Source organism: Symphodus melops (assembly GCF_947650265.1).
Source record: "Symphodus melops genome assembly, chromosome: 11".
NCBI classification, from domain to species: domain Eukaryota; kingdom Metazoa; phylum Chordata; class Actinopteri; order Labriformes; family Labridae; genus Symphodus; species Symphodus melops.
Genome location: NC_136701.1, coordinates 26206849 through 26219543, shown reverse-complemented (window position 1 = coordinate 26219543; position 12695 = coordinate 26206849). Strand labels below are relative to the sequence as shown.

At 46.8% G+C, this 12695-nt stretch overlaps 1 long non-coding RNA gene across 1 annotated transcript; it reads right to left on the bottom strand.

Moving 5' to 3' along the window:
• Window positions 1–34: 34 nt before the first annotated feature.
• Window positions 35–1048, bottom strand: LOC306831650. The gene is made up of 3 exons (XR_013780101.1): window positions 228–1048; window positions 183–197; window positions 35–133 (listed from the first exon to the last, which is right to left on the bottom strand). It is a non-coding gene; the product is annotated as an uncharacterized lncRNA (long non-coding RNA).
• Window positions 1049–12695: the final 11647 nt, after the last annotated feature.

Sequence of the window (12695 nt, the reverse complement as noted above, 5' to 3'; positions counted from 1 at the left end):
CTTTTAACTCAATGGAAGTATCAGCCAACAGTTTTTAAACCACTCAAAGATCCATTCTGCTCATCTGTAAAAACCTGGAGAAGTTTCAAATGTGACCAAAGTGAAGAGAAGAAGAAATGTTTAATATTTGACTCTGAGCGAGTGACCACGACCTCCGTGACCACGACCTCCGTGAACACGACCTCCGTGAACACGACCTCCGTGACCACGACCTCCGTGACCACGACCTCCGTGACCAACCGGGTCAGCTCCGTGCGTTTAATGTAACCACAATGTGGGTTCAGTCAGCAGCTTGTGAGCTCACTGAACGAGGGATCAAAGGTCATATCAAGGTGAAGTCAGAAAACAATCAAACATCATCATGATGATTTTAAATGTCGAGGTGAGAAACAGATTTATCAGATCAGTTCTCGTCTTTCCTCCAAATCATAGAAAAACACCAACAAAGATTCTGATGGTGACGGACTCTGGATTCAGGCCTCAGTATCCATGAGACGGATCCCCATCCCGAACCTTCATGACACTATAAACTCCTCTATTCAATGTGACGCTGAAATATTGGATGAACAAGAATTACTAATAATAAGAATCAATATTACTATCTATGGGTGATGCTATGCATCGAGACTTAATGAGCATCTAGGCTGTAGATCTTTTACTTCTACTTCTGTAGAGAGATGGTTATTTTCTGATGAAGTGTCCTGATCTGGAGCTCCTCGGCTTTCACGTTATAGCTCGTTAAGTGAAGCCTTTAATAGTCCTGCTCGTTAGCTCAATTATATCTTTCTTACACACATGTGCCTTAAAGAGCCGGCGGGCAGAACCGGCCTCAAACCCATTCAGTTAACAGATACCTTGATGTTGGACCTCCTTTAGTTTCCCTCAGCATGGCTGTCAATAAAAGTCCAGAGAACCCCCCCATCCTGATCCTCCCAACAGAACACATACCAGAGAACCCCCCCCCATCCTGATCCTCCCAACAGAACACGGATACCAGAGAACCCCCCCCCATCCTGATCCTCCCAACAGAACACAGATACCAGAGAACCCCCCCATCCTGATCCTCCCAACAGAACACAGATACCAGAGAACCCCCCCATCCTGATCCTCCCAACAGAACACAGATACCAGAGAACCCCCCCATCCTGATCCTCCCAACAGAACACAGATACCAGAGAACCCCCCCATCCTGATCCTCCCAACAGAACACAGATACCAGAGAACCCCCCCATCCTGATCCTCCCAACAGAACACATACCAGAGAACCCCCCCATCCTGATCCTCCCAACAGAACACAGATACCAGAGAACCCCCCCCCCCCATCCTGATCCTCCCAACAGAACACATACCAGAGAACCCCCCCATCCTGATCCTCCCAACAGAACACAGATACCAGAGAACCCCCCCCCCCATCCTGATCCTCCCAACAGAACACATACCAGAGAACCCCCCCATCCTGATCCTCCCAACAGAACACAGATACCAGAGAACCCCCCCATCCTGATCCTCCCAACAGAACACAGATACCAGAGAACCGCCCCCATCCTGATCCTCCCAACAGAACACATACCAGAGAACCCCCCCCCCCCATCCTGATCCTCCCAACAGAACACATACCAGAGAACCCCCCCCCCCCCCCCCATCTTGTTTCATTTGTTACTCTTCGATAGAAGCAGGCTAACTGTTTCCACCTTTTTCTAGTATTTGTGCTAAGCTACGCTAACCGTCCTCTGGTATACATGAAGTGTGCGGCCATGATGGCGGTCTTCATAGCTAACTCTCCATGATGGCGGTCTTCTTAGCTAGCTCTCCATGATGGCGGTCTTCTTAGCTAGCTCTCCATGATGGCGGTCTTCTTAGCTAACTCTCCATGATGGCGGTCTTCATAGCTAACTCTCCATGATGGCGGTCTTCTTAGCTAACTCTCCATGATGGCGGTCTTCTTAGCTAGCTCTCCATGATGGCGGTCTTCTTAGCTAGCTCTCCATGATGGCGGTCTTCTTAGCTAACTCTCCATGATGGCGGTCTTCTTAGCTAACTCTCCATGATGGCGGTCTTCTTAGCTAACTCTCCATGATGAAGCGTTAATTTGAGGACTTCTAAAAGTCACTTAGACGAGTCCTGATTCAGGTTCAGAAATCTAACTGATATCATTCACACCTCTTCACCAAAGATCATGTTAGCTTTTGTTGTGTACATGCTCCAGCTAGCTCCTCCCTCTTCTCATTTAAAGTGCCAACACCAAACCCCGACTCCATGTTGTTAGAAACATCAAGGTATCTGTTTAACCGCCTTTTCCTTTGACTCGACAGACGGACGTCGGGTCCCTTTTGCACACCTACTGTACAAACTTGCTTCAGTCATTTTGTTTTTTCCATATTTATATATTTGCCAACGTTTTATTATTTTACCCGAGTAGTGGAATCAACTAAGACACCGAATGAACTGGTGCTGTTTATTCTTAGTTATGTAGCTAGACGCCATATTGTTGTTTTATTTTTGTCTAAAGCTGCAAATTCTTTCATCTCAGTCAGTCTGACTCCTGGACTCAAAACATCGGACTGCTGGGGAAACAATTTGCAGTTTTTTAACCATGTTTTTGACTGGTGGCCTCAAGTGAGACAGATATGACATGTTTATGAATGAATGCATGAGTAGTTAATGTAAACTCAGTATATCAGAAGCACCAAAGCACACGTCGTCCACCACGCATCAGCAGACTCAATGAAAACATCAATGCAGTAACAGGTGGGATAATGTAACAACAGATGCATGTATTATTTTATAAGTCTCTGCTTCTTTGTGTCCATAAATCTTTTATTTTGAAGGTGGAGTTGTTTGTCTGAGCGTGCTCAGTTTGCCGAGTGTCACTTTGCTTCAAAGGAAGGAACAGAGACCAGTCCAGAGTCCGACAGCAGGTCACTTCCTGTTCGTCTTTTCCATCTTCTGGATTCTTCAACTGCAGAACAAAATGTTGGGGATTAATTCAGACACATTTATGGCGTTGTCTTCGGTTCCGTTGATTTCTAGCTCTGCATACTTTTCACACTTTCAAAGACCTGACTTATCGAGGTCTTTGGCTCGGTTCTCAAATGTTAAAACAGATGTTGAATATGATTTCAGCAGCCGAAACAAAAAACGATTGAGACTCTTTGTGCTGTCAAAATTCAACATTGTTTGTCGAGCTTTTCTACCTTAAGGCTCCTTTTCTATAAATCACAACATTAACCACCAGAAACACACAAGTCTGAAATAATCCAGATAAAAAGAGGAATTATAAAATGTAAACTTGGACGTGGATATAAAAACAATCACACGCAGGTGAAGCTGCTTTCAGTGTCACTTCAGGGTGAAAACAAAAAGCTGCTCTTTGTATCGATCTGTCACAGAGAACCTGCCGTTATATCTCTGGTCCTCGTGTAACATCAAATCTTTTATTCCGTAATCAAAGTTCCGTCTCTGAGTTCGTCTTTCAAAATAAACGACTTCCTTTGGAGTAAACCTCGGCATTAATACTGGCACACTGGGAGCCTCCCAGTCAAACCACAGCTCCACTGGACCAGTTGAAGCGTCAGCCGGACTGTCCTGAGCATTTTGCCTTAGTGTTACTTTATTGTGTGCCTGCTGGGTCACTTAAAGGGGGGCGGGAGGTCTTGTAGTCTAGCAGCATGTTAAACCAGTATGAGTAGGTTTTTCTTCTTCTTTGGTTATTTAAGCTTTAGTTTGTTCCTCTCTTTTGTTTCTTTGATAAAGATGTTTACATTTTGTTATGCATGTTATATCCAGTGTTTGCACACTACTTCAGCCTCGCTCGTTAGCGGCACTGCGCATTTACGTCAAATCAAGTGCCTGATACCTTCACCTGGAACTTTCATTTGCTCGTTCGCCTTCATCGACTCGACCAACGGCTGCTTTTGTCGCCTGATGTTTTTTTGGAATCCTGTGTTTCACATTTGGATCAAACGAGGAGATAAACTTGTTAAAGTGACGACGACGAGACCCTCGTTCTGCTCCCACAGAACGCAAACTGGACCTACGGGGTCTAACAGCCACGGCGTGTGGCCACCTGAGCGCTCGGACGCGACTCATCCTGTGACGACATTCACTGAATGATCGGTTAGCGGGTGCTACATGCTACATGCTAACATCCACGAAAAAACGGTGTCAAAACTGCTGCAGCTTCTTTTAACGATGGACATGGATTCATAACGTGGAGGACTGAGAACATCTCACATCATCCGTCATCATGTTTAAGGTCGACCCAGACTCCATCTTTAAATGTATTCAGATTATGAAGACTTGGACCTGTCATTGAAAACTTCATCAAACATCCAAAGCTGCGGATCAGTTTTCTGTTTAATAAGCCGGAGTCATAATCTCTGAAACTGGTTTAATATGATTATTTCATATTCATGATGGAGTTCAAAGTGATTCATCTGAAGTTAATTCATTTGAAATCACGAGCTGATAAAAGTTTAATGAGATCTGCAGTCACGGCAGCGTGTGGCACCTTCCCTCAAACTGTTGGATGTTAAGAATCGATGAATGTCACTTCCTGTCATCTTTTTTTATCACATCATTCCGCTCATGTTTTTATTTCGCTCTTCCCTGAAACTAAAACGCAGAACTTAAAAACACATGATTTTCTTTAAACGGCGTGCTGAGGTGGCTCACCGGCGTGCCCTTCAAACATGTTTGGCTTTAGCGGGTTTTTAGTGTTTCCATGTCGAGTTTGGGATTTTGTAGTTGGGGATCTGCAGCATCAACTCCAGCTCCATTTCTAGTTTCTTTTAAGGGTAAGCAGCTGGCAGTGTCAGGTACCATTCCATTTTAACACTGTATATTTATAATAAAATAACCTGTTAATAAACATCGCTTTCATCTCTCTGTTTGGAAAAGTCTCGTACGCTGTTTCACGTGACGGATTAACGATGGCACAAAATACACATTATTTATATACAGTTTACATCAAGAAGAACAAAGAAGTCCTCCAAAAAAATAAAATGTAAAATGGATCAAAGCTTCATTTATTTTTTATGTTGTCAGTAAACACGAGAACATATATTTCAGTCGATTCAGAGTTTAAATAGTTTAGTGTCTGAGAGGTCAACAAGCTGTAACTCCCCAGACTGACCACTAGATGGAGCCACAGCTCTGACATGAATGAATACATGGTCCTGTTTTATTATTGCATCTCTGGTTAAATATCTTTAGTGTTTAATACTGAACCTTAAACCGCTTTCTCCTCAGTGTCCCTCAAAGTGTCCCTCAAAGTGTCCCTCAATGTGTCCCTCAATGTGTCCCTTAAAGTGTCCCTCAATGTGTCCCTCAATGTGTCCCTCAAAGTGTCCCTCAAAGTGTCCCTCAATGTGTCCCTCAAAGTGTCCCTTAAAGTGTCCCTCAATGTGTCCCTCAGTGTCCCTCAAAGTGTCCCTCAATGTCCCCCAGGTCCCCACAATGTGACAGAAACGTGTGTCCCCATAACTACACAAATACAACTTCACACACACACATTGTTCCTGAAGTGAGGAATGTGTTCATTTCCTGTGTGTGTGTTAGCGTGTGCATGTGTTTGTGTGTGTGTGTTAGCATGTGCACGTGTGTTTGTGTGTGCACGTTTGTGTTAGCGAGTGTGTATGTGTGTGTCCGTGCGCGTGTGTTAGCGTGTGTGTGTGTGTTAGCGTGTGCTAGCGTGTGCACGTGTCTTAGCGCGTGTGTGTTGGCATGTGTACGTTAGCGTGTGTGTGTTAGCGTGTGCACGTGTCTTAGTGTGTGTGTGTTAGCGTGTGCACGTGTCTTAGTGTGTGTGTGTTAGCGTGTGCACGTGTCTTAGCGTGTGTGTGTGTTGGCATGTGTACATTAGCGCGTGTGCACGTGTCTTAGTGCGTGTGTGTGTGTGTTAGCGTGTGCACGTGTCTTAGCGCGTGTGTGTTAGCGTGTGCACATGTCTTAGTGCGTGTGTGTGTGTTAGCGTGTGCACGTGTCTTAGCGCGTGTGTGTTAGCGTGTGCACATGTCTTAGTGCGTGTGTGTGTGTGTGCTAGCGTGTGCACATGTCTTAGCGCGTGTGTGTGTTAGCGTGTGCACGTGTCTTAGCGTGTGTGTGTGTGTGTTGGCATGTGTACTTTAGCGCGTGTGTTAGCGTGTGCACGTGTCTTAGTGTGTGTGTGTGTGTGTTAGCGTGTGTTAGCGTGTCTTAGCGCGCATGTGTGTTGGCAAGTGTACGTTAGCGCGTGTGTGTTAGCGCGTGTGTGTGTTAGCATGTGTACATGTGCTTGTGTGTTAACGTGCGTGATCTGATCATCCGTTGATTCTCTAAATTGCGCGTAAATACGTAAATCGTTTCTGATCAAACTAAAGTCTCGTTGATATTTTCACACCGTCTCAGTTTTTAATGCAAAGGAGCGAGAAGGCTCGTCGTCAGGAGTCGTGTTTGGTTTATGAGTTTGTAGTTTTATTCGTTTAAACGGCGCTCGTTCCGTTGGACTTCGGGGAGGACCGTAACGAGGTCCCGGGTTCGGCTCCAGGTCAGACCGGGACTTCAGTCCTCCAGGATGTTTTCAATGTGTCAGGCCCGGGTCAGGGTCCTGTTGGTATAGATGCCACCTGAAGAGGGAGCACACACACGCAGGACCCAGCGTCTGGAAGTCACGCTGCGTGTAGTATGTGTCACGTTTATCACGTGTGATTTATCAGACGCTCTGATAAACAGTCAGAACAACACGCCAGGAAACAACGTTAAACTTCCAATCAGCTGTTTGCACTTCCTGAAGACATGAAGAGGAAACGAACGCAGAGTACGGAACAAAGCCTCCGCCTGATTCTGTCCAACACATTTCTACATTTCCCCTCATCCCGTCGCTGAGGTTCATCATGAAATGCATGCTAATATGTGCAGGAGCACATGCGTGTGATATCTTTAACTGAAGATTAACTCAGAACTCTGGACTTGTGTTTCTTGCTCAGAGCTGCAGTTGAGTTTTGATCGGTCTGTCTGGATGTGAAGTTTACGATGTGTCGTGTTTACAGCGAGACAAAGAAGCAGAGACTTCACAGGGAAATATTTATGAGCCTCAAAGGGTTAAAAGTCTGTGCTGGAGAAATACAACTCGCATACCAAAGCAGTGAGACGCAGCCTGCGGTGAAGTCTGTCTGCCTCTGGTCCCCTTCTGTTTTCTGGATTACAGAAAGGAGACCCCGAAACGCCTGAAGCTGAGCTTTGAGAACACGGACGAGTAAAGCTGTGTGCCAACAACACTTTAGATTAACGGAGACAAACGAGGCATTTAATGGTCATAGTTTGATTTTAACTACAGGTTCAACATTTTCATGCTGACCTGAGGAGGACTGTTTCTCTGAAACACTCCACTGATCGTCTCACAGATCTCCAACATGTTTACATTGATTTTCTTTCACGTCTGCAAACAGCAGAAACTGTGGGAGTCTTTACTGAAGGTTTGAGTCCGTCTCCGAGGACACGCTCTCACTAACAGACAACAAAGAGCCCAGATGGGAATGCTTCTGTTTGTTCTCCATCTGTCCACCTGTCTGCCTCCTCAGACTCTCATTTTACAGAAGCGGATCAATAAGCTCAATCAATAGTCCTCAGACGTCCTAAACAACGACCAAACTGTGTCAGAGCTGTGAAGGTGCGGCGCTGCAGAGAGGGAGGAGTGAACTCTGACCTTCATCCAGTTGTCAGTATGGTCCTGATGAGACCGGAAGTCCAAGTCCAAACAAAAAATCCACTTCATTCAAATCTGTTCAAACTTCTACCGACTGGTTGAGTGTGCTTTTATTTTGTTCCCCTCGTGTTTCACGTTGTTGCTTCCTGTTTTATTTTGGTGACTGACCTTGTGTCTGCTCCTTCCTGTGAGATTACTTGACGTGTCTCCCCTCCTCTGTGCACACGACAAGGGACTCGTCCAGTTCTGGGCCGTCCCCCCTTCAGAAGACCAGATGAGGGCGTCTCCAGGCGTTTGTGCTGTGAGGCGTGGCGTGTTAACCTCCCCGATCGGCGCCGAAGACGATCAGGGTCACCACGAATTGAAATGGCAAATATTGAACAAGTTCCGTGTTCAGGGAGAACGCCGGGGACCACAGGGAGCTAACAGCTAGCCACAGTTAGCTCCACCTTCACGTGTGCTTCCTCTTAAGTGGCGTCTGATGGCGTGAGATGACCAGATCTGAGCGTGGAGCCCCTGGTTGGAGAACGAGTCAGTTCGTGAGTGGCGTGCTGAGCCGGCGGTCTCGTTGTTCTCCACAGACGATGAGAACTGAACGTTTGTCATCATGTTTTCAAGCAGCATGTAGGCGGCGTTCAAACTGAGCGCCTTTTTAAACGTGTGTGAGTTAACATAAAACAGGAAGAGGAGGAGCTAACCTCGTTTCACCTTGTGTCCAATCATGTGACTTGGCTGACGGGTTTTGAGCTGTCTAGGCCACCGTACACCCTCACTTCCACTTCCTGCCGACCTTTCGTCTCGCTGCACCAAAGACTGAACTGAAAACGGATCTTCTCAGTGATGAAGCACGTGAAACTTTTCTGGAGGATCTCGTTTGTCGCCGCTCTCGAGTCAAACCTGCAGCTTCCACCCCGACAGGAGAGTCCGCTCAGCGTGCACGCTCAGGAGCCGAGAGACACGACCACGTTTACACCCGGTTTACACACACACACACACACAGAGCTGCCCCTCCCCCCTTGTTAAGTGGGTTAGTATTCATTAATTCTCTTCAGCCTGCAGAACTGTGTGTGTGTGTGTGTGTGTGTGTGTGTGTGTGTGTGTGTGTGTGTGTGTGTGTGTGTGTGTGTGTGTGTGTGTGTGTGTGTGTGTGTGTGTGTGTGTGTGTGTGTGTGTGTGTGTGTGTGTGTGTGTGTGTGTGTGTGTGTGTGTGTGTGTGTGTGTGTGTGTGTGTGTGTGTGTGTGTGTGTGTGTGTGTGTGTGTGTGTGTGTGTGTGTGTGTGTGTGTGTGTGTGTGTGTGTGTGTGTGTGTGTCTCATTTGAGTGTTTGTTGACGTTGTGATGAAGTATCAGCTCGTTGTTTCCTTTCATCGTGAAGATTAGTGAGATGACCTTTGACCCTGGGAGTCACGCCGTGATGTAATCACAACAGCAGGTTCACCTTTGTCTCTGTTAGTGTTGAAGCTCCTCCCCCTCCTCTATTCTCCGCCTCCTGTGGGAGCGAAGGTATGTGGGCTCAGTGCCAGCTGATGTCATGTGGGGGAGGGGGGGGCAACAGGAGAGGGGTGAGGAGCCTCCTGGAGATGAGAAGCATCATTCAGGAAGCTGAAATCCTGGAACCGTCCTGTAAGGTCATTGAAAGGGTCATCAAACCTTTGTTTACACGTACAAGCAAATGAATTACACTATTTATTTCACTTCCTGTCAGCACATGTACTCTGTCTCTGGTCACTTCCTGTCAGCACCTGTGAGCGGTCATCTGATAAGCTGTAAATGAATCAATTTATTAATCAGTGTTGGAGTCAGACTGTCCAGTAGGTGGTGCTAACAGCTGTTGAACTCCACGCAGGAAGAAGAAGAAGCCCAGGTGAGCCCTCCTGAAGAATGACTTTAAAAATCACATGATGACATGACAAGGTTTAATTGGTTGTCACGCCTCCATGTGACCAATGAGAAGTGTTGGTAGATGATTAACATCCGGACTAGCTTAGCATAAAAGACTGAAACATTGTTTCTCTCACAGAACAAACGAATCAGACAGGAAGTGAGCGTTTGTTTACAACAGCATCACTGTTAGCTTAAAGTAGCTGAGTCATTGTTAGCTTAGCCTTACAACAGCCGATTAATTCTACAACCAGACCTTTAGACTGATATATTGATTATGTATTTCTGTTAGCCAACCCAAAAGAAATGGCGCCGGTGTTTCCTATGAAAATGGGATTTTTGCATTGGATTTCGGATCATTGCAGAAAATAAGCTCCGTTTCAAACACGTTTCTGATGCTGTTTAGTTCAGCTGATAATCTTTACAGATGAACATCATTTATATGAAGTTTGAAGAGTTAATGCAGCCCAGAGAAGTAAAACGCTAACGCTATGTGCTAGCTCTAGTCAGTTTTTTTTACATTACGACTGTTCTGCTTCATCGATCTAATCAGTGGAACACTGAAAAACATGACTAGAGGCTGTAAAGAGGATTAATGAGACAGTTGATGATGTTTAATGTCTCCATGACAACCACTGTAGTTTCAGTTAGCTACTCGTTAGCAACCGCCGTTTAAAGTTCACGTAAAAACTTTAAAAGTCACAAGTGTTGGTCTTAGCTAACGTAGTTTATCTCGTCTAACAAAACATCAACATCTCTTCAGCTTGTGTGAACCACAGACCTTATTTCAGTCTAAACACAAACACATTCAACATCTAGACTTTTAGAGTTAGGAACCCATCGAGCTAACATGCTAACTCACTTCCTGGTTTTAGGACTCATTACTATACCAGTGTTCTGACCAATCACAGAGCAGCAGGCTTTGGCGTCTGCTGAGAAACTGACCTAACCTAAATTTAGATTTTAACAATCAAACGCCCCCCCTCCCCAAATCGGATTTATTTTTATATAATTAGTATTTAAGTTTTCTTCTATTAATTCAGCTTGTTCTACTGAGAGCACAGATCTCTAGGACCCTGCAGACTGCTGAGCCGGTAACCTCCCGGCACTAGGACCCTGCAGACTGCTGAGCCGGTAACCTCCCGGCTCTAGGACCTGTCGGACAGCGGGCTCTCTCTCTTTGTCTCCTCCAGTCAGAGCCTCCTCCTCCTCCTCCTCCTCCTCCTCCTCCTCCTCCTCCTCCTCCTCTCCGTCCCTCTCTGCTCTCATTCCGTGTCTCTCTCTCCATCAGCAGCGGTCTGGATGCTTGCAGGGACAGAAACATGGCTGTGAATCTCGGCAAGAACAGACTGGCCCTGCTGACCGCCTACCAGGACGTCATCGACGAGACCTCGGACACCGACTGGTGAGTCCTGCGACCGCTCTTCCTCACTCCCCCCCCCCCCCCCTCTCTTCTCTCTGGGGTCGGTTTGCTGTCCGGGTCGGTGCTCGCTGAGGATGCGCAGGACACCTCACGGCAGCAGCATCCTCCTGGACTGTGTGAAGGGGACTACAGGGCCGGGTGTTGAGTCCTGTCCCCGGACGCACTCAGACCGTCTTAAAGCGCATTACGCAGCTGCGCGCAGAGAAAGTGACTTTCAGGGTTAAAAACCCAGCAGCAGGTTTCTGGACTGAAGAGTGGGGGCAATGTGCACTGCTCTGCGCACTGGACACATAACGTGCACGCTTTGTTTGCTCTCAGTTTGTGTCGGGACCAGGTCTACTCTGATGTAAGGCGATGCAGAGCTGTGAGTGTGTGTGGGAGGTGAAGAAACGGGCCTGGTCCAGAGATACGGATGAGCCCCTGCATCCCAAAAACGAGGGCGGAGAGGGGCGAGGCCGGCAGGAGGGAGGGAGGGGACAGAGAGGGGGAGGAGGAAGGGGTGGGGGGATGGGGATGTGTGTGTGTGTGTGTGTGTGTGTGTGGGGGGGGGGGGGGGGGTTCGTCATCAGCCTTTGTGGCCTTTTCTCACTCTGACACAGAGCCAGAGGCCACGCAGAGCAGAGCCTGCTGAAATCCTGCATGTGGAGCTGCTCTGTGTAACAGCAGGACATGAAACTCTACCACCATGTGTTTCACACTTCATCAAGCTAAAGTTGAACTTTATTAAATGTTTGTAGGCAGAGGCGTGTCCAGAAGGGCCAGGGGTGGCATGGCCCCCCTTGAAATCTGATTGGCCACCCCAGGTCCAGTTGGATTTTGCATTTCAATGTGAGCAGGACCGAGGATGTTGACTTGTAAGAGGTGGAGTGTTTGTTCGTGGCGCTCTGAGTTGATAAGCACGAGCTCGTCTCCAGGAAGTCGACTGTGATGCTGCTCATGAGTCCCTCATAAAGAAATAATCTTTTAAAGGGTCTAAATAAAAGCTAAACAGTTTTTAAATGCAAAGCAATTACATTTCAAAGGTATGATTTAAAATGTGATAAATCTCAACATAAAAAATAGTCACTGTGTGTTTATGATGTGAACAGATTTATTCTGTTTTTTCTTCCTTTGAAGAAATGGGACTTCCTCTTTTGGGGATGAGGAGACTCACTCGGTGTTTCTGTCACCTGATGAAGGAAAGTGTCTGTATTTGGTCTCCTGACCCTGAGGGGGGTCTCTGTGGAACGCTTCATTTGTTATCAGAATCAAAGTGTGACACAGGAAGTGATGAGTTACTTCGTCTTTCAGAATCACTGGTTAGTTGAAGCTCAGATTACACTTCCTGTTTTGATTAGTGGTGGAGACTGTCCTGTCCCCGTCTTCCTGTCTTCACTGTGAAACCTGAACCTGGACCATCTGCTGCTGGTCTTTAGGCTGAATCAGGGCACTTTTTCATGGCTTCTGCTTTCAGTTGTGTTAGCTTGTTGAATTAAACAGGAAGCGAAGCTGATAACTCTGTGTGGGTACAAGATGCCGCGTTGTGCTCATGTGATGGCGAGCGTCGCCTCCTCCTGACAGATTATCCTGCTGCAGGGAGACGATGCTCGGGGGGCCTCAGGCCTGCCCCCGATTTTCACACTCGATGAGGTTTGAACAAAGGCAGAGACTTCATAACACCACTGACCCCAAACAACAACACACCGACCCCATAACGCCCCTGAGGAC